We start from the raw sequence: 22,892 nt of genomic DNA, 5'->3' as shown, positions 1-22,892 counted from the left end.
TGTGAGTTCAGCCTGGGCTGTAGAATAAGATCCCGTCTCAAAAAACAAAAATCATTGACAGTTCTTGGATTACCTTAATGATCTATAAATTAGTACCTCAATGGAAACCCCTGTGTTATAATTAGGAAACTACAAATAAAGGGGACTCACCCACACACTCAAAACATGAGCTGGTCCTTGGCCTGGTAGGTCTAAGGGAGCCAGGTTGGGTTTACATCCTGGCTATACATCCTGCTTCCAACTTGTGTGATATATGACCTTGGTTAGACAAGTTCCTTAAGTCTAAAATCAACATAGGCCTTTTGTGAGTGTTGACTTTAGATGGTAAAATGTCACAAATCTGTCAGTACCCAACAAGTTCTTGTTGGCATTAGCAGTTTTTATCATATATAGAATACTTTCTTGTGTCCACAAAGTCAGTTTGTTAGCCTTGCCACGAGAAGGTCACAGTGAAGTGATGTGCACAGATAATTACAGATATGTCTTCAAAAGTCACAGAGAGAGACAACATTGCCTACTTGGCATCACTGGTGCACAGAAGACAGTTCCAGGGTGAGGCAGATTTTGTAATGAGGCAGAAGGAACTCTGATCCATCATGAAATTGGGTCCTCAGATCTGGCTTTCTCACTCTTGAGTTTATGTCCCAAGCTAAGAAGGTCTTACTCCAGAGCCATCTCCAGTGCATGTCTTTGCTTTCGTATTGTGAAGGGGCAAGTTTCTTCACACTGTGGCAAGCTAAAGAAGACTAGGTTAGGGGCGGCTTACATGACCTGCAATTGAAGGTCCAAAGGCCAGCCAGGAACGTCGTACATCCTGTTGCCACCAACTATAGAAGGAAAGGACAATGATATTCGTGTTGTTTGACTCTTCTGCTCTCTGTGCGTATTGCTTTTTTTTAAGAGGTTGGGGTGAGTCTGGTGACGCACCATCTTGGTTTGTCTCAGTGTCAACAACCTGTCACATCTTTTAAGTTCTGTTCTATTCATAGTTTCCTAGTCTCTCTGTACAGTTTTATTAGAAAGCTACTCTGGGGTCAAAGCTACCTGCTGCTGATTGAAGGTTATTTGCAACTTGGACGTGTGTTCCTTCCCAGATTTTCCTTTGAGAGGACTCAATCATACACACAGGGTCAACACCCTATGGCAGCAATTCTCAGCCTATGGGCTGTGACCCCTTTAGGGATTGAATGATCCCTCTTTCACAGAGATCACCTAAGACCATCATAAAACACAGATATTTACATTACAATTCGTAACAGCAAAATTACAGTTATGAAATAGCAATGAAGTAATTTTATGGTTGGGGTTCACCACAACATGAGAAGCTGTATTAAAGGGTCACAGGCTTTCGAAGGTTAAGAACCCGCTGCCCTAAGGAATAGTGGAGCAGCACTAGGGCAGGTACCTGCATCTCACGGGGTATCCAGCTACCCTGGCTGCTTACCATGAAAAGAAAAACAAAGAGTGTAAGTTTTGTGTGTGAGCAACATTTGTGTGGTAGCGGTCTGTGGTTGTCTCCATGCACCTTGGCTGCACTGCTGCTTCTGTCCTGTACTGTGAATGCAGTGCAGTAGAGTGGTGGATTCCACTTAGATGTCAGCCAATGCTAATTGCTCTTCCAGCCTCAGGGTCTTTGTAGGTGTAACAAAATAATGCTGGTACATTAATAGGTTAAATGGCTTCCTATGAAGGGCTGGGGAAAGAGCCACCCAGTGTCCAAAACACCAGTAACAGACCTGTATGTAGTACACACACACACACACACACACACACACACACACACACACACATGAGAGAGAATCACGGAACACATTTTTCTATGATTCCCTGAAAATCTGTCCTATAGAAACTACCCAGAATGACATTATGAAGTAATAAATTGTATTCCAAAATTTATATCTTAGTATTTGAAAATTAGAGTTAATTTTATCATATAAAATTGAGGCAGCACTTCCAGGATACCTCCAAAATTTTATTCAACATTAATGCTACTATGGTAATGAAGGGGACCTTAGCAGCCAAGAGAAGAAATAGGCTCTCAAATTCTCAGCTCAGTGATGGAGGCCATCAGTTATCATCTCTTCCATGACTTTCTTGTATAGACATTAGATTCCCTAACCAAAATGCATACACAGCTCACTATTTTCTGTTAAATTTAAAAAAATTTAAAACCAGTGCAGAACAGTAACTGTTTGCACTGAATGACCCTTGAGTATCCATGAGTATCACATTTGAAAGGCTAAAATGAGAATTCCATTGACTTTAGTCAGATAAACTTGAAGGGCTTTGGTAACACAATATTTCCAATTTGGCTGCCCATCAGCAGTCCTTTAAAACAGTTACATAGACATGAGGAATTACAAACATCCTTGTGGGTCTCTTGCTTCCCAGACTCTCCAAACTGTTGGCACCATAGAATCATAAAGGAGAACTCATCCCAAGAAGTATGAACTGGAAACTGAAAGGAGGAAACCTTTTAAGAGTGTCCTACTTAAAATGTGCTGTTCCTGTCCAGGCATGGCCTGGTCTCAGCATACTGAAGGCTTGAGCATAGGAATGTAAGGTCAGCCTGGACACCAGAGATCCCATCTTCCAAACAATTAAAAAACAACCACTGTTCCTCAAAGAGTGTAGGAAACATTAGATGTTTTTATCTGTGAAACGGTTACTCGGATATGTGTGTATGTTTGTATTAAACATATGTGTGTTACATGTGTTTATTATTATTATTATTATTATTATTATTATTATTATTATTACACATTATTTCTTCACAGCACTCATTCTGGAAAGAAGGCCCTGAGATCAGAGCACATACTGATCTTGGAGAAGACCCAAGTTCAATTCTCAGCACCCACATCAGGCCACTGATTACAGCCTGTGCTCTGGCTCCTGGAAATCCAGTACCGTCTTCTCATCTCTGTGGGCACCTGCATTCGGACGCACACACATAATTAACCAACATCTGTGCCCTTCACTATAGTCTTATCCCTCAGTTTTTAAGAAAAACTGCATTTTTCAAACAGTTGGTAGAGCTGCTGTACATACATTATTATAAATATTAGGTCTTCAGGAAATATTCATGTGCTTTAATGCTGTAAAGATGTTAGTTAAGGTAAAAGTCACATCAGCATACAAGCTGCATATGAAAACTTGCTAATACTTAAGCCAGCCACATTTTACAACTGAACTAACTGTGTGTGTCATTTCAGAAGCTATGATAAAAGACTGTTTCCCATAGAAGGTAAATTATTTTCCGTGGTCCAAAGAATTGAAATCTGGTCAGCTGTAATACAATTCAATTGTAACAGCAAAAACAATTGGAAACCATTTAAAATATCTATCAATTTAGGAAAATGGCAAAGTGAATTATAATGCACCCATACAAAAGAGTGCCTTAAACCATTAAAAAGAATAAAAGTATATCTATATGAGCTGGCATGGAGAAATCGCTCATTCATATTGCTTTGTGAGAGAAGTCACAGAACAATGTGTGGAGGACCCCGGAGGGAACGTCAGTTAACTGTGTGGTATGTCCTCCTGAATAGTTAGCCATGAGTTTACATGTATGAATAATTCTACATATATTTTTGCATAAATGAGACCATCTCATACATATTATTAGGTGACTTTTTCACTGAAGGGGCCCATTTGAAAGTAACATAACTTTCCAGAATTACATTATGTCTGAGGACTTACCTTTATGTAAGTAAGCCAAGACTTGAGGAGAGAAAGGATGCAGCTGTCAGTGCAAAAATGTAGGTGCTTTACTGAAAAGATATTAAAACCATAAATTATAATATTGACGAAAAATGGCAGGAGCAACCAGGCAGACACAACAGCAAATACAGAGGCTATGGCGGGAAAGAGCCTGGTGGCCTGTGGAACTGAGCAGCTGTGGTGGCAGGCTAGAGGTCCTGAGGATGGCCTCCATGGGATTCAGGACTTTGGCTTAAGTGGAAAGCCCTTAGTTTTCAAACAAGCCAGGCATTGTGATGTAGATTTTAAAGAGGTCAGCTGGCATACTGCTCCATCTGCAGTATACTGTGAACTCCCAGTCCAGAGCTGTCTGTGAGGCAGAGGCAAGGCTAGTGGCAGTGCAGAAGAGAGACAGGGAGGAGGGAGCAGGAATCAGGCTGCCAGAGGCCAGAACTGCAGCTGACGATCCAAAAGAAGTGTGGGGGGTGGCGTCTGTTTCTAACAGCCACTTCAAGGCTCTGTTTATTTCGGGTTTTGAGACATGATCTCACTGTGTAGCCCAGCCTGGCTTGAAACTCACCCTAAGGACCAGGCTAGATCAAACTTGGGAATCTTCCTGCCTTTGACAACCCCTGACAACCCCAGGAATTACAGGTGTATCCCACCCCACCTGGCTACTAGCCATATTTTTAAAGAGACAAAATTCATCTTTATAATGTATCTTATTTAACCCAGGACGCCCAAGCTGTTATTTCAATGTGTGGCCAACCTTAAAATTACTAATATGTTTTAGATGTGTTCCCTTCACAGAACTTAAGCGCTCCTAATCCAAAATGTTTTGAGCACTGATGTGAAAGACATTTGGATTTGAACCATTTGGGATTTAGGGGCTAGAAATGTTCAATCAATTGAGATCTATGCAAATATTCCTAACTCTGAAAAACTGTCATCTGAAACACCTGTGGTCCTAAGTACTTCAGATAAGGGCTAGTGTCCTAAGCCCTTCAAATTCCACCCGACATGTACGCCATGATGGGCACATTCCCAATGCTCGGTAGCTCCAAGTTGTATGTGACTGTGTAAGGCCAGGGTTTGCTTTCTCTCCAAAGGACTTTAACTTGCATGCACATCTTATCAGAAATGTATGCCCCAGATTGACTGTTTCCTTTTAAGACTTACAGTAAAGCTTATGATTCATAGCAGTGTGGTATTGGTGAAGGAAAAACTTAAAATCAAACCCAGACACAGACACACCTGAGATGGTTACTTTTTCTGGTTGCCTTGACAGCTTAAAGGAAGGGTTTAGTGCTGACGAGTTGACTCGGCAGTTAAGAGCACCGGTTGTTCTTCCAGAGGAGCCCTGTTCAATTTCCAGCACCCACATGGCAGCCCACAACCATCTTTAACTCCAATTTCAGGGGACCCAACACCCTCTTCCGGCCTTTGAAGTCCCTAGGGTGTACAAGTGGTACAGACATATACATGCTGACAAAAACAAAACAAAAAAAAAGCCCCCCCCCCAAAAAAAAACAGACATATAAAATGCAGTAAGATTTTTTTTTGTTGTTCATTTATTTTGTTGTTGTTTATTGAGATAGGATTTCTCTGTTTTTCCCTGGCTGTCCTAGAGCTCACTGTTTAGACCAGGCTGCCTTCAAACTCCACCTGCCTCTGCCTCACAAGTGCTGGGATTAAAGGCGTGCGCCACCACTGCCCCCTAGCAGAGATAATGTTGTTTTGAAGGAAAGATTTGCTTTGGCTCTTGCTGCGAGGATAGGGTACAGTCCTTCACATGGGGAAGACATGGCTGCAGGAGCACAAGGCAGCAGTGGTTCAAGTTCCATTTGTAGTCCAGAGTCAGGGCCAAGATACATGGTGCTCAGCTTGTGTTCTCCTGCACCGAGCCTGGGACCTCAGCCCATTGATAGAGCCACCACAGTTAAAATCTCTCTTCTATTCCAATAGCTCAACTTCGCTTCCCAATCTGGAAACTCCCTCACTGACATGCCCAGAAATTTCTCTCCTGGACTCTAGATTATGTCAAGTTGACAACCAAGAACTAGTCAACTGATTTTTTTTTTAACATCTACTACAGGACAGCCAGGTGTGATAGCTTATGCCTTTAATCCCAGCATGCAGGAGGCAGAGGTAGGTGGATCTCTGTGAGTCTGAGGCCATCCTGGTCTACAGAGTGAGTTCCAGGACAGCCAGAACTTAAACAAACAACTGCAAGATTCTTTGACCAATGGTACTGGAACAACTGGACAGAAAAAACGAAAGATCTAAATGCAGACCTTACACCCTTCTCGAAAATTTACTTAAATCTCAAAACGCATTATAGACCTAAATATGAAGCACAAAAGACAGAGTTAGAGAGTAAGGGAAAGCCTAGGTGACATTGCAGATCAAATGCCAAAGAAAGAAAGAATTGATAGCTGAGACTACAGTAAAATTAGAATACCCATCAAGACTGTGAGAAAAGAATGGATGGGAAGGAAATGTTTGCCGAGGATGTGTCTTGTAAAGATTGTGTCTGAATTACTCCCCAAAATATATAAAGATTCTTAAAAGTTGATAAGGAAACGAACTACTCCATTTTTAAAAGCTTTGAATATAGGTTCAGAGTGGCCACTAAACACCCTGTGTAGATATCAAGTTGTCTATTAGATACAGGCATCAGAAATTCAGAGGTCTGAGAATACAGTGATAAGCCCTCAGAATCAGGACTCAAGGGATAGTACTCAAAACCTGAGGGCCAGAGTAGATGGCCTAGACAAGGGCAGGGTCGAGAACAGTGGCCGCCAATGCTGTGACCCTTTAAAACCTTGTGTTGCAGTGACCTCGCCCCCGCCCAACCATAAGTTTATTTTTGTTGCTATTTCATAGCTGTAATCTTGCTACTGCTTTGAATTGTAATGTAAATATCTGTGTTTTCCAATAGTCTTAGGCGTCCCCTGTGAAAGGGTTGTTCAACTCCCTCACCCCTGAAAGGGAATGAGGACCACAGGTTGAGAACCTCTGGTCTAGAGAAAGAGGAAAGATGCCTGGGAAGTAGTCTGGTGCAGAGGCATCTAAAAAAAGGCAGCCTGTGAGGAGGAAGGCTGGGAGAGCAACATGGATGAGACAGGAAGGAAGCTGTGCTAACCAGCCATTGAAAGCATGAATCAAAAGTTGTTTCATCAAGAAGGTTCCAATCCAACACATAGAGGTAGGGTTGGCCAAGAGAAGCTGCCAGGAACTGCGCAAGCAAACAGATTTTGCTGTTTTGTTGAGTTAGTTCATGCCTGGAGAGTGCTGGAGGTCATTTGGATGTTGATAAAGCTTGCTTTTAAGAGAAGAGCTCAGGGCCAACAGATGAGAGAGAGCAGCATTGTCCCCTGAGAGTTGCTGGGGCAGAGGCCATGCAGCCTTGGCCTAGGGCGGGCATGGGGAAGGGGGTGGTGGTAAGAAGGTAGCTGCTGTTTCTAGGTGACATTTTAGCCAAAACCCTTAGCAACAAGAGTCTGAAGAGGCAGTGGAAGCATAGTAAGGCCCTCTTCAGTTAGTTCCAGTTCTGTTTGATGAAGGTTGGCCGGAAACCCCAAGTACCTTTATTCACTAACCCTTTAGTTCCTGGATGAGGGGAGGGGCAGGATCATATTTCAGTATCCTAGACAATAAGCTGCCCAGAGATGAGCTCTGACCGCAACTCTTAGAAAGGACAACATTTAATCAGGGCTGGCTTACAGGTTCAGAGGTTCAGTCCATCATGGCAGGACCGTGGCAGCATCCAGGCAGGTATGGTGCAGGAGGAGCTGAGAGTTCTACATCTTGTTCCAAAGGCAAACAGGAGAAGTCTGGCTCACAAACAGCCAGGAGGAGGGTCTCAAAGCTCACCCTCCACAGTGACACACCTCCTTCAACAAGGATACACCTCCTAATAGTGGCACTGTCTGTGCCCCGGTATATTCAAACCACCATGGGCACTGTTCAAATAAAGTTACTGCCACTTGTTCATACAGTCTAAGCAGACCAGCCGCTGCCATTGAAGCTACAGATGGTGCGTGTGAGCCGCCACAGCTTTGCCTTCCAATCCTGTGAAACCCCAAGAAAGTGCCAATGAGAGAGACCACCCCTTGAACTGTGGAGACCCTTGCCCAGGTGGATTAACTCAGTCCTATTCACTAAGACCTTCCAGCTCTAAGGACCCTTGCTTTAGAATTCAGTGTTTTCATGGCTTCAAACAAACTTCCCCTCTCCTACTGTCCTAAGATGACAGCATGCTTATTTACTTTGGTCAAAACTTGTGGGTTAGTGATTTCGGACATTTGGCCTACTGTATCCATTATTGGAGAGTATATTTCAGGGACATTGGAACCTTATTCCTTTCTCTGTCTCTGTCTCTGTCTCTGTCTCTGTCTCTCTCTCTCTCTCTCTCTCTCTCTCTCTTTCTAATTTTAACTTGAAAGTAGATTTAATGAAGAATTCTATTTCTAAGGAATGAATCTTGCAAGATGGATTTCCAAGGAAAAGGTCTATCTTTTTTAACTCCCCTAAAACCATGTACTATTGTTAATCCCAGTGGGTGAGAATAAGACCATTACCATAATTTTTGAGACAAATTTGAAGCAAGCTTTACGAAATACTGGACAGGACAATGGACCCTGCCAGATCCACACCTGGGATTTCCAGAGAATGGCTGAATTATATTAGTCCTGTGCTTATAAAGGCAAACCCCATGATACTACTTACTTGCCCCCTTCATCCAATCTGGGGCAAGCATATGTCTTGATGCACTTTCTGCCTGTGTGATCAAGCACATCCTGTGCAGTTGGGGCAACCAACCTTGTTTACAGAAGTGAAAACACGTGGCTTGTTTTCTCACATGAACAACAGTCTCCTGCATTCCAGGAAGTCATTTGTCCGTGGGCAATTGGAACTTACAGGTTAGAGGCATTTTGTTTTACAGATCTCTTAAGCACAGTAATTTAAACTTAAAACATAAATATAGCCTTCACTGTAGCTGTACGTTTTGGCTACTTTATTGGGTTCTTATATCTACCACTCTTCTCCACCCCAATCCCTTCCAACCCAATACTAGGTTGGCAAGAAAGAAGGTTAGAGGGAAGGAGGAGGCATAGATCTCTTTAGACTACGTCCTGCTGGTTAGGGGCATCAAGTTCCTAGGGGCAAGTCCAAATTTCTTATCCGAACAGCAAACAGCAAAAGCAGCAAAAGAAGCCGGGCGGTGGTGGTGCATGCCTTTAATCCCAGCACTTGGGAGGCAGAGGCAGGAGGATTTCTGAGTTCGAGGCCAGTCTCGTCTACAGAGTGAGTTCCAGGACAGCCAGGACTACACAGAGAAACCCTGTCTCAGAAAACAAAACAAAACAAAACAAAAAGCAGCAAAAGAGCAAATGCAACAACGGGAACCAGCAGCAAGCGGAGGAGTAGCCTCACCTCTCTCAGGACTCTGGTCTTTCATATACCTTCTCAAGAATACCCAGAATTCCAAACTTAATCTTCAGCTGGCAGAATCACGGCCCTACCAGAACATGAGACAAATCATAGTTGGCTGTGGTGGACCATCTAAACCAGCTCCATATCCCATACCTGGGATTAAAGCAAAAACCTGTTCATATAACATAACTGGGTTTTGGGTTTTTTGTTGTTGTTAGAACCAAAATTCTCACTACACTTCACAGGTTCTGTGCTAGGCCTGAGGTCTTTAGCTACTTTAAACAGTAAAACAAAGGAAAAAGTCTTGCCCTATTCTACCATCTTTAAACAGTAATGAGCAGCTCCAGCTTTGGGACCAGGGTCTCACTTTTCATGAGCTAATGCCTCCAGATGGTACCAGCTCTGGTGATTGTTTGTCCGGAACCACCTCACGTCCATACTGCCCCTTTGTTTGCTCACAGAATCTCAAATCTGTGGGTGGGTACACCCAGCTCCTGATAACTCTACCCTGTCCTTGCCAGTGGCAGGCAAGGCTGATGAGCCAGCTCCAGCCTGAGACAGGGAAGCCTAGAGAAGGGTCTGGGAATGATTTCAGAGAAAAGTCCCCGTCCCCCGTCCCCCCTTGAGGAGAGATGTCATACTCTCTCTTCTCCTGTGGAGACTTGAATCCTGGAACTATCTGGACATCCCATCTTTCCTCTTGTTTGAAAATAGATGGCTGGAGGTAGGGATGTAGGTCAGTGCTAGGATGACTTGTGAACTGAAGAAAGAGAAAGGGGTGGGGGAGAGGATGGGTCAGTGAAGAACACTCTCTGGAGTTCTGGGACTCCAGAGGCAGGCTTAGGACAGAGGCAGCCCCAGATTGTGGGTATGTAGCTCACAGTGTGAAGCTGTCTCCCAATAGACTTTCTGTTTGTGTAAGAATTAAGCACCCTCATTACTGAAGCCACTTTTAGCTGAGTATGCTGTCATTTGCAGTGGAAACCCTCCTTGCATACCTGACTCCACAGAACTCACAGCCCTCCCCCCCCAAGAATGTTCCTAACTCTCACTCTGCGTCCTGCCTCCCTGAGAACAATTCCCTGGCCACCCCTTGGGTTGTCAAGTCCTGGTTCCTTAACTTCTTGTTAAATATGTTGAATAGCTAAGAGCAATGTTGAAGGGAGAGACGTTTTCATTCTTCCAATTTGCTCACACGCCTACACTAAATAGAATATCATAAACAGACAATGCTTAGTCACAAGGAGAGCGCCAGTGTCTCTTTAGGGACCATTCAGAGCCCTCATCATTGCAGTGTTTTTGTGGGGGTTTTTTGGTTTTGTTGTTGTTGTTTTAACTTTCTAATCTGGAATTTGAGTTCTTAATTGAGTCAGCCTATGGGAAATATTGGAAAGCCACTGGTGGTAACCTCTACTAGTGGTAACCTCTACTAGTGGCTAAGCCAGGCTTTTTCTTCCTTGTGGTTTGACCGCACCTGTACTGTCAGAGCCAGAGCACCGCTCATCTTTACGACATGGCATCTGTTATGTTCTTGTATAGCTTTAGTAAGTTGACCACTTCCTACCTAGAGGCTTAAGTGTGTTCTATGTTGCTATATTTTTAGTTTGTAGGTAACAGGTAATACTGTCCACTGTAGCTCTCACACACACGTAATTATCCTGTTACTTGCTCACTCCCCATGAGTCTGTCCTCAATGCCCCTCCCCCCTCAAACAATCCCTCCTTCTGTTCATATCACACGGAGACACATTCATTCCCCGCCCTGTTCCCTTCTCCTTCCCTGTAGATCCTCTCTTCCCTGCTTAAAGTTCCATCTCTGCTTTCCTGTGCACACATACGCATACACATGTACATGTGCCCAGATGTGTGTGTGCTTGACTAAATGAGTCGGGTTAGGGAGGCAATGGAAGGCCAAGTTAGAACAAAATGATGTGTGGGGTGTGTGTGTGTGTGTGTGTGTGTGTGTGTGTGTGTGTGTGTTTAAAGCTAGCTTCAGCATATGAGAAAAAAAAACATGGTATTTGCCTTTCTGAGTGTGACTTGTTTCGCTTAACATGATGATCGACAGTTCCATCTCTTTTCCTCAGCCGGACAGTGGTGGCGCACGCCTTTAATCCCAGCACTTGGGAGGCAGAGGCAGGTGGATTTCTGAGTTCGAGGCCAGCCTGGTCTACAGAGTGAGTCCCAGGACAGCCAGGGCTACACAGAGAAACCCTGTCTCGAAAAAAACAAACAAACAAAAAAAACATCTCTTTTCCTGCCTACGTCATAATTTAGTTTTTCTTTACAACTGAATAAAATCCTATTGTGTGTATCTGTCATGTATTTTTATTTATTTATTTATTTATTTATTTATTTATTTATTTTTGCCCATTCACCTACTGATGATCTTGGCCACTTTGAACATGCAGCAGTAAATGCAACATGCGTATACATGTGGCACGCTGCCCTACAGTTCTTAGGATTTATCAGTCAGGACTGTATTTAATATTTTATTAGCTTTTTCTTTTTAGCTCATTTGCATCTTTTCACTGTGTCCCTGTAAATACGGGAACACGTCCAAACTTAGTGACTAGGTCAGTTTAACAGACGACAACACTGTGAAGGTTTATCGAATCAACTACCAAATGGATGTCCTCAGCCTGCTGGGTTTTCAGTTTTCATCTCTGCCTGCATGAACAATTTAGGTAACTGGGGAGGGTAGCTGTTTTGAAATGAGAAAAGCAATCATAATCAAACATTTGCTCAGACCCTGGAATAAATGTCAACAAGCCTACAGGACACACACCTTTCCTTCCTTTGAGGGGTCTAGTTCTTAAGTTATTCAAGACTGATTTAGTCTGTGGCGCATGTGTGTCTTACTTGCTTAATTAAATGTGCCAGGAGTGAGGAGGGGAGGGACAGAGGTCCACCCCCCAAGCATTCTCGGTCAGTTTAGTCAGAATAGAATTGTGGGCCAACAAGCATTCTGTAGGCGGTCTGTATTGAACTTATTTTCAAATTCCATATAGAGCACAGACTACAAGTAGGATGGATAATGTTGTCTCCTGTATCACCAGAACTCTAGCCAGAAGTTCCAAAATTGTTCCTTAAGTTTAGGAAAACAGGCCTGAGCCTGGACCCAGCAGACAAGACCACTGCTCACTTCAGTCAGAAATCTCTCTCTTCCCCTTTTTGAGACAGGGTCTCAGACACTGAAATCTCTTCTATTTTTTTCTTTATCTTCTCCCTGTAACAACTAGAAGTATGAGTGTGTAGTACTGGCTTTTGATGAGTTCAGTGTGTCTCTTTAGTGAATTATCCAATGTGTGGTGGTTTGAATGAAAATGGCCCCATAGACTCCTAGGGAACGGCACTATTGTGAGGTGTGGCCTTGTTGAAGGAAGTGTGTCACTGATGGGCTTTGAGGTTTCAGGAGCCAGGCCCAGTGTCGCTCTCTTCCTGCAGCCTGAGGATCTGGATGTGGAACTCTCAGCTCCTTCTCCAGCACCATGTCTGCCCGGACGCTGCCATGCTTCCTGCTGTGATGATAATGGACTAAACCTCTGAAACTGTAAGCCAGCCCCAATTAAATGTTTTCCTTTATAAGAGTTGCTGTGGTCATGGTGTCTGTCCACAGTAATAGAAACCCTGAGAGTTGGTCCCCACAGTCTCCTTTTATTATTTATTTATTTATTTGTTTATTTATTTATTTATTTTGGTTTTTTTCGAGACAGGGTTTCTCTGTGTAGCCCTGGCTGTCCTGGAACTCACTCTGGAGACCAAGCTGGCCTCGAACTCAGAAATCCGCCTGCCTCTGCCTCCCAAGTGCTAGGATTAAAGGCGTGCGCCACCACCACCCAGCCTCCTTTTATTTTTTAAGATTTATTTATTTATTCATTTTATGTATATGAGTACAGTGTAGCTATCTTCAGACACACTAGAAGAGGGCATCGGATCTCATTATAGATGGTTGTGAGCCACCATGTGGTTGCTGGGAATTGAACTCGGGACCTCTGGAAGAATAGTCAGTGCTCTTAACCGCTGAGCCATCTCTCCAGTCTGCCACACACACACACACACACACACACACACACACACACAGACACACACACACACACAGACAGACACACACACACACACACACACACACACACACACACACACACACTCTCTCTCCTTTATGGATTATATATGTAACATCCTCCACAGGCTCATGTGTTGAGCACTTGGTGCCCGCTATTTTAGAAGGTTCTGAAAACTTTAAAGAGTGGGGTCCAGCTGAAGAAAAGAGGTCCTTCCCTGGTAGGGCATGACTTTGAAAGTTGTTCCCCAGCCCTGTTCAGTGGTAAAGAAGGTTCCTTTTTACAAACTCCTGTTGGTATGATACACTGCACTGCCCAAGCAAATGGGCCCAGCAACCATGAGCCTCTGAAATCATGAGCCAAAATAAGGCTTTCTTCCCATAAGTTATCTGTGTCGGGTATTTGGTTATAACACAGAAAGGTCTGACTAAAATATCCCCAGGCACGTGATTTGTGTAGGGAGAAAGCAGGCTTGAGAACTCTGACTTCAGCCTTTGCAGATGGGCTAACTCTAAGCATTATTAAAGAATAAACAAATAAATAACAAATGAAACAATATTCTTCTTTCCTCCATGGCTCTTCTGTTAGCTGTTTATTTCTGGTTCATCTGTGTAGCAAACATTTTCTGCCTAAATATAAATATATACGTATGCATATTGTCATAGGAAACTATTTTAATCATAATTAAGACTGTGCTCCACGGTGTTGCCTGAAACTTTCCTATGTTATGAGTATTTTTTTTGTGTTCACATGGAGACCTACCTCTGAGTTTTTTGCTGGCTGAGTGGTATTTCTCTTTATGCCTGCTCCATCATAAGGCAAGAATGAACCAATTTTAAGGGCTAGTGGGAGATCACACCATTTCATAAATATATAGAAAATCAGTGAACATTGCATGTATTTGTTACCATTTGTTTTTTTTAGCCAGCCTCATGTTGTATGCATTGACATGTCTTTTATATGATTTCCCAAAGGGCTGAAGAAAATGTCCTTAAACTTGCACTTCCTTTACAGTCATAGCAGGAGAAACCACAACTGCTAGAACAAGGGGCTTGTGCACGTAACATCATGCTGAGGGTTCTTGGATGTCTGAAATGGTTCTGCCAACTCACATCAGCTGCCTGTGACTTGCCGGTGTCCCCTGCCTCCTGCTACTGAGGACTAACAAACTTAGACTTTGCCCATCGGGAAAGTTTTTAGAAAGTCAATCTCCTTGCATTTATTCTATACTTCTGTAACTATTGATGAGACTGGCTGTGCTTTTTACATATTAATGTACTTACTTTTTACTACACACTACTTTTTCTTCAGGCTGCCTATCAGTGCCCTTTAATTTTCTATTTAATTTAGACAAGCTTCCTCAAGGCATTGAGTGAGAATCAAGAGAAATGAAGGTTTTGTGGGAGCACCGTTGCAAGAGCACTGTTGTGGGAGCACTGTTGTGGGAGCATGGTTGTGGGAGCATTGTTGTGGGAGCACTGTTGTGGGAGCACTGTTGTGGGAGCATTGTTGTGGGAGCATTGTTGCAGCCAGTGCCTCCACACTGCCATAACTTCTACCAGGAGTCTAAACCTTCTTGACAAAGCAAAGTAAAAAATGATAGAGGCTGTGGAGAGGCACGAATTTCCTCTGGTCGACTGAGGGGCTTTGGTTTGTCTGTTTGTTCCTTTCTGCTAAACAGAAAGCATCTATTTCTCCAGCGTGGAAACCAACTCCCCAAGAACTGAATCTTCTGATTCTATGATTTAATCCAACCTAATAATTACCCTGGCTTTCCTCTGCCCAGCATCAATGGTGATAGATTACAGACTGGTAAACCACTTTTTAATTTTAGATAATTTTTAAGTCTGGATGACTTAATTAAAAAAAAAAAAAAAAAAAAAAAAAAAGACAGAGACCCTCCTGGTGGCTCACTTGTGGAAGTAGGAAAACAATCCCTAATGTAGCAGTCTTTACCTTCCACACAGTAGGGTCACTGTTCTGTTGACCAGCTGGGTTTCTTCTAGGCCTCTTCCCATCTTACCATCAGCGCCCTGGAAGTCTGGTGCCCAACTTTACACTGGTCCTGGAAGCTCACACTCAGGTCCTCATGCTTGCCTGACTCTCATCTCCCAGCCACTTGTTTTATTTACAGTTTGTTTTGTAACACAGGATCACATGGTGTTATATGGGTTGCTTTCAAACTTCTGTGTGTTGGGTCCTGCCCAGCTTGCTCCTGGAACGTGACTAGTCAGTTTGGGAAGGAAGAAATGACAGATACTGGAGAAATGATAGAGACACACGTGCAGGAAAGCTGGGACTAGCTAGGCTGTGCTAGTTCTCAGGGGGACACCAGACGTACAACCCAGAAATACAGTGTCGGAGGTTATTATGCACAGTACAAGGAGGAGGAGTCAGCTAACCTTGGTGAGAGGTGTCTGTAGGGAGCAGTCAGGTCATCCAGGAAGAAGCTAAACTACTCGCTCCTGCTCCCACTGGTCAGTCTTTGTCAGTACTGGTACTTGAACCAGAGGAAGACTTGGCCATCCCTCAGAGCCTCACCTGAGGCTCGCCTATTACCATGGGTCTGAGGCATTAGGGTCCTTGACATGGCTGTGCTCACACCCACACCTGAGCTCATGGGATTCCCCCTCTTCTGCTTCCCAAGTAGTGAAACTACAGGGTTGTACCACCGTGCTGGACTTCAAGATAGACTCTTGATTTCCAAGTGAGTTTACATTGTTGCAAAGACCATTTGGATGAACTCCTCAAGTTTTGGTTGTCCTCAAAGGAGAGAGCCCCATGATGTGGTCTTGCCTTTCTTCAGGCTCCCTTTCCTTCTAAATTAACCTCTGGAAATCTTCCTAAATAAGCCTCTTGTTTCCCCTCCATACAGCTCCCTCCCCCTCCTTTCCTCCTTCCCTCCCCCACCCCATTTCTCAGAACTCGGTAACAATCAGTTCATAATTATCCACACACTGCTTGGTTTCACATATTTCTCTATATACAGTTTCATCTTTTCTTCCCTTTTAAGTTAAAACGTTCCTACAGATTGGGTTCTGCATTAATTATATCATGTGGCGTAACAAATTACCCCCCAAATTTAGCATCTTAAAACAACATTATCTAGCAGTTTCTCTGAGCCCGAAGCTCCAGCTTGGTTGTGCTGCAGCCATGGATGGGCTTGACTGAGTGGAGGCTGCGCTTCGGGGGTGGGGGTGGGGGTGGGGTGGGGGGTTGTCTGCACTGAGACAGACTGAGCCTCCTGGTTAGGCTCTTGCCACCTGGGCTCCAGAGCTCTATCCCAGGAGCACTCAAGTGTGACACTCAGCCAGACCAGCCTTGAGAGAGCCCAAGAAAGAACAAGGCAAAGGTTGTACTGTCTTTCATGTTGTAGGCTTCAAAGTTGCACACCCTTTCCCAACCACCTTGTTGGATGCATAGCCCTCAGCAGAGGCAACACAGGAATGCTGCAGGGTCCTCAGAGAGTACAGTCAACTGACACAGGAACCCAGTCTTTTCTGGATTATTTTGTTTTGTTTTGTTTTGTTTTGTTTTGCTTTGCTTTGCTTGTTTTCTGTTTTTGTCTTTTTGAGACAGGGTGTCTCTGTGTAGCTCTGACTGTCTTAGCACTCACTCTATAGACTAGGCTGGCCTTGAACTCAAAGACTCACCTGCCTCTGCCTCTGCCTCTGCCTCTGCCTCCCAGTGTCTAAGATTAAAGGAGTGTGCTATCACCTCCCGGCTTTTCTTCATTCTTTATATTATTCATTTTGGCGTGAGTATGGTCACTTAGAAGAACCCAACTACAAGGTGGTCTATGCCTGCAACTCCATAGGCTGTGACCATAGGAGTTCGAGACCAGTGTATCTATGCAGTGAGAGTGTTTCTCAAAAAACAAACACTTCTGTGGAAATACTGTAATGAGCCGAGTCACTGATGGTTTGGTGTGTGTGTGAGTAGAGGGTCTTAGAGCTGCGGTTCCTGGCAGGCATCTCCAAGGTAGAGTTTTGTATGTGAGTTCACTGACTCTGTCCTGAAGAGGAGCCCTCTGGATCATCCCTGCTTGTTAGGATGTCAGCCTGACACCGGCATCACAGCTTGACAGAATAATGAAGTCCTCTGCAGCCCTAAGGAGTATGCTGAAACTAGAATGACTTCTGGGGTTTACAACATGGAAGTTGCAACACTATAAATCAAGGCTTTTAAGTTGGTTATTAATCATTGCCAGCACACCAGTGATCTACTGAATGCCTTTCTTGAAGATCCAGAATGGAATATTTTCAAATATTAAATTTCTGAGAAATCCTATAATAAAGAACTTTGCGGGACTTTCTAAGCATTTCCCAAACATTAGACATGAGTGCAAATTTCTGCCCAGAGACTGAAATCTACAAGAAACTAATATTTGATTGGAAGTGCCGTTCTCCAGACTGATGGGGGAAAGACCACAGGCTTTTTGTTTAGTGGAATTCTCTCACCTACCCCAGAGTTATGCCCAACCTCTGGAATCCCTGCCTACTCCCCTTTCGGCACACATAGGCACTGCTCAGATGCCCCCCAATCCCTGCCCTTATGACTCTGCCAAGTCTGGGACCCTGCCTTGCCTCTTGAAATCTATTCAAGTCCAAGGGGTTTTCTGGCTTTGGGTGGAATAGCTCCCTCTCAGACCCAGGCCATGCTGCTTGCTCTCCCTCAGGCCAGTGTCACCCATCCCGCCTGACCTCACATTGCAACCCTGGTCTAGGTGGCCTTGCAGACTGTTTTCCCCTCTCTCTGGCATTCTCCTTAAAGGTCAGCCTGAGGCTCTGATGAACCATAGACAGACACCATTCTTGTCTCCCCCCACCCCCCTTGATCCTCTCTCCCCTTTCCTACTTCCCTCCTCTTCTTTCATCTCTCCTTTCCTTTTCCTTCTCCTCAAACTCAAATTTTTCCAGAATCCCTCCGAGGACTTGGGGTTTGAGTAAGAGAAGCCACAAACAAGGGTTTGTTTTGTTTCCCTCCCCAGCAGAAACCTTCCCAAGCAATGGTCACTGTGCTTCATCTGCTTACACAGAGAAAGACATTGAGAGAGAAGTGGAGTGGCCACATCTGAAAATATCTGTCCCCCAGCCTATCAATGTTTTGTGGGTCATAGTCTAGGAGTTCTGCAAATGGCTTCCTAACCTATTCAACAAGCCAGGTGGATGTCAAGAGGGTGGCCTTACAGCCTATGGTCTGGTAACAGAAAGGAGGGCAGTGGGAGCCCTTTCATCTGCACGTTCCTGTCTGCCCCACTGGAGGCTGGGCGCAGAAGGCTTGGGCACAAAAGGCCTGGCACAGCTGCTGGAAACCTCTGGGCCTGGAGAGAGAGCCCGCGGGCTTGTGGGAGGAGATGTTGCTATTCTTGGTGGTGGCTTGAACACTTTTTAAGTGAGATTGCCTGGCTCTCCACCCATTGCACTTGTTTTCTACCAGGCACCACTTTCTTCAGGGCTCTTTTTGAAAAACATTCAGCTCCCTACTGTGAGAGCATGAGGCTCTGAAAGCATCTTAAAGCCCATCAAAAACTTAATGCGTCCGACTTTGAAGTGGGACCCAAATGCAAGGACTCCACCAGAATAAAATATCTCCCAAACCAGTTAAATAGGCTCTGCTTAATAGCCAGCCATTTCTAAATTGTTTCTTTTATATAGCGTAGCATTTACATTGGTGGTAACCATGGTAACAGATCCTAAGGACCTCCATAAGATCAGCTCACTACCAGGTGCTAATTGGAAATAAGGAGACAAATAAATAGCTCATAATTTAAATGGCAGCGCCTAAGAGTCCCCAGATTCTTAGGCTGGTCTGTACCCTCTGGCAAAATAGTGTCCGCTAATCCATACATAGCCATTTTGGCCTCTAAGCAAGACTCGTTAGTGAACGTGTTATCCTTCTACTGATGAGTGAAAAATGGTAAGGCCATACACTCTGATAAACAGAATGTCCATGGCAATCACTGAAATACAGTCTATCTATGTCTGATGGGGACCGGTTCCAAGCAGCCTTGTGGATACCAAGACCCAGGTGTGCTCAGACCCCTCATGTAAAATGACAGAGTTCTGCATATACCCTGTACTTATCCTCACGTGTGCTTTAAATGTTCTCTAGATTGTTAGTGCCTAATACTACACAAACACTACTGTGCTGTGTAGGGTCCACACAAGGGAGAGGATCTATGTGCAATGCAGAGCGAGTTTCTTCCCATTAACAACTCCAGCCATGGATGCAGATCCCACAGACACTGAGGACAGCTGCAGAGATGTAAGGTTCCAGACTGCACTTGGTCATCTTTTTACTTTTCCCATGAGAATCTACTTCCCTAACACTGATAGGTGGCAGTTGTCATATCTGGACTGTGTGGCCCTGGTGAGTCACTTTTCCTACGTGCTATTCCCTTGATGCCGTTGGCATTTCTACATCACAGAGACTATGGTGTTTATTCTATCCCAGTTAACATGTCTTAGCATCATCAGTCCCAAGTGCAGGCCATACGTGTTGAATATGACTACCACATTATTCTACTAGAGATGTGAGCATAGAATGCAAAGCAGTGTGAAGGATTTTTTTTCTTCCCTTTTTTGTTTAGTCTCTAAACATCTGGTTGGAGAAGTATTATCTGGAAAGTGTTAGTTTTCACTCTCTTTCAGTCACGGCGTGTCAAATGTGTTAGAAATGTCTAAGGACAAAAATGTGTCTATTCCTTGTTAGTTTCCATCCATGCACACATCCATCCACCCATCCATCCATTTATCCATCCATCCATTTATCCATTCATTCATTTATCCATCCATCCATCTACCCATCTATCCATCCGTCTACCCATTTATCCATCCATTCATCCATCCATCCACCCATTTATCCATCCATCTACCCATCTATCCATCCATCCACCAATCCATCCATCCATCCATCCATCCATTTATCCATCCATCCATTTATCCATCCATTTATCCACCCATCCACCAATCCATCCATCCATCCATCTACCCATTTATCCATCCATCCACCAATCCATCCATCCATCCATCCATCCATCCACCCATTTATTCATCTATCCATCCATGTATCTACCCAATCATTTATTCCCTTCATGCTTATCAAGTTCTCTTGGTCCAGCCCATGTGCAGATGCTAGGTGAAAGAACATAAGCTTGCAACATACTTCTGCTGAGCTAAAAAAAAAAAAAAGTCACAAACTGTGAACCCCGATCAGAGTCTAACACAGCACAGATCGGCTTAGGCCAGACAGAAGAACTCCAGTGCAGAGATGAAAATGAACAGGGAGGCAGAGAACAGCCTCTTACAGGCCACCTGGCTGAGACAACCATGGAGCAGATCAGTCAGCTCCTGTAACCAGGCTTGGCACTCTGAAAATGCCTTGCCCAGCCATCTTGTTGTCCTGGAAACTGTGATGTTCACACAGTGTTCAGTCCTTGTACTGGAGTGTAAGAAGGAAGGGTGGAGGAATATTGGCTGTTCCTGCCTAGTGCAGCCTGGGGAAAGAAACTTCTATTTCTGAGCCCCAATTTCTTAATCCAGGGGAATCTCAGCACTTCCTGTCAGCGCTGCTGTGAGGATTAGCGTAGTAAATGGAATGGCTACTGCTACTCACTCCTGCAGCTAAGCTTCGTGAGCTTAATTAGGGGACAACCAAACCCAAATCGTGGGACCTTGCAGTGGATCACATAAGACTCGCTGGATGGATCTGAGCAGAGATTAGAAGATGCCCAGAAGTACCAGGTAAGGAAGAGACAGGAAGCCTTTCGAGGAAATAGAACATAATGTGTAGGACCTCAGGCAGGAGCAGGCTCTGTCGTGCTAGGGACTGACGGTCTGGTTTGAGTGCAGGTGAAAGTCTATCTCCCAGAGAAGTACCAGCTGAGGAGTTCTAACTGGATCCCAAGGCAATGCATATTTTCCGTCTAGGGTTTTAAACAATGGGGAAAGCAAGAGAAACTTTTTTTTTTAAAAAGTTATGCTTATTGTTTTTTCTTAATTGGCTTGTTCTTTTTACTTAAATGTATTCTTATAAGAAACTTTCTATTCCAGCCACGGGTGGAAAGCTCATAGTGCCAGATGTGGTGTGGAATACAGACTTTTTCTTATTTGGGCAGATGATAACGTACAATGTATTCCCTACATCAGAGAACACCCCTGCAGGGCAAGAGAATGGATGAAAGCTCTCACAGGCCGATATGAATATTGATGCCAGGATAAAGAATACATATGGTTTGCCCAAACGTACACAAACCCTTTCTTTGGGGGACTTTTTTGGTGTTCCATTTGCGTGTATAATCTCTTACAAGAACTAGAAGGTAACAGAAAATGTGTTCATTGGACACCCTGTCCTCAGAGCCCCTCCCCTCCTTGCCGTGGTCATTCTGCAGAAGTGTTCTCTGTGTTGCCAGAGTATCACACAGGCCTTCAGAGAGGGCTCAGAGCCTTGACTAGCAGTGCAAACCGAGGGGAAAATGGTTGTAGTGTATACAAGAAGTCTATGAAATGTTCTTGCAAATTTCTGTTAAGTCTAACCTTATTCTATTTTTGGGGGGGGGGTTGTTTTGTTTTGTTTTGTGGTTTTTTTGAGACAGGGTTTCTCTGTGTAGTCCTGGCTGTCCTGAAACTCACTCTGTAGACCAGGCTGGCCTCGAACTCAGAAATCCGCCTGCCTCTGCCTCCCAAGTGCTGGGATTAAAGGCGTGCGCCACCACCGCCCGGCAACCCTATTCTAAAATTTAAAACAACAACAACAAAAGACAGCATCGAGCCAGACTTTCCATCTCATGCTCACTATTACAGTCCTCATCACCTCTCAAATGGTTCCCTGGTCCCCACTACAGGCTCCCAGGTATTGGGACACACCCTCCACCCACCTCCACCCGCTGGACTGGGACATCAGGCAAAGGGACTTTCTGTGTCTGTGAGTTTCCACTAAAGGTACTTAAATGGGCTCGGGGATGCCTTGCAAAATAGTTGGGAGGGAGCTGGAGAGATGGCTTAGCACTGAACAGTGCTTGCGGCTCTTGCAGAGGGCAGTTCAGTTCCCAGCACCCACACTGCCTGTATCTCCAGCTCCAAGCAGATCCGGACCCCACACCTGCACTCATGTTCACATACCCTACCCCCATATACTTATAGTTAAAGATAATAAAGGCAAATCTTACAAAGGTAGTTTTAGGGGAGGAAGATGAGCATTTCAGGAAGAGGTTAGAGACAGGAGCTGGTCTGATGTAGGTTAACAGGATGCCAGAAAATCCAGCCCACTGAAGTGTGGGTATGAGGAAGGCAAAGGATCTTTCCACACGGAAAGCCTTCCAAGCCTCGCTCCCAGGGTGGGGAGGGGACAGAGGAGGAGGTGAATGGTGGGAGGAGGAGCCAGGCTGCTATAAATTAAGAAGAATGAGAAATAGGCCAGGGCCCTCTCTGACCTCATTCTGCAAAGGAAGCTTTGCTCCTGGTTGTAATATACAAAGAGTGTGGACTTGGGATCTCCCTTATAGGACTAAATGCACAGAGCAGAGGAACCAATGCAAAAAAAAAAAAAAAAAAAAGCCATGCATCCTGAAGGAGGCAGGAAACAATTCACCAGCCTAGTGACTCCAGGGCGAGGATCATACGCTGAGGTCACACATCCTGCCCATGCCCCTTATTCCTGTCCAACTCTTCCCTGCCCACCAATTCCCTGC

The sequence above is a fragment of the Arvicanthis niloticus genome, chromosome 2 (genome assembly GCF_011762505.2).
Source record: "Arvicanthis niloticus isolate mArvNil1 chromosome 2, mArvNil1.pat.X, whole genome shotgun sequence".
Taxonomy (NCBI): domain Eukaryota; kingdom Metazoa; phylum Chordata; class Mammalia; order Rodentia; family Muridae; genus Arvicanthis; species Arvicanthis niloticus.
This window is presented reverse-complemented; position numbering follows the sequence as displayed.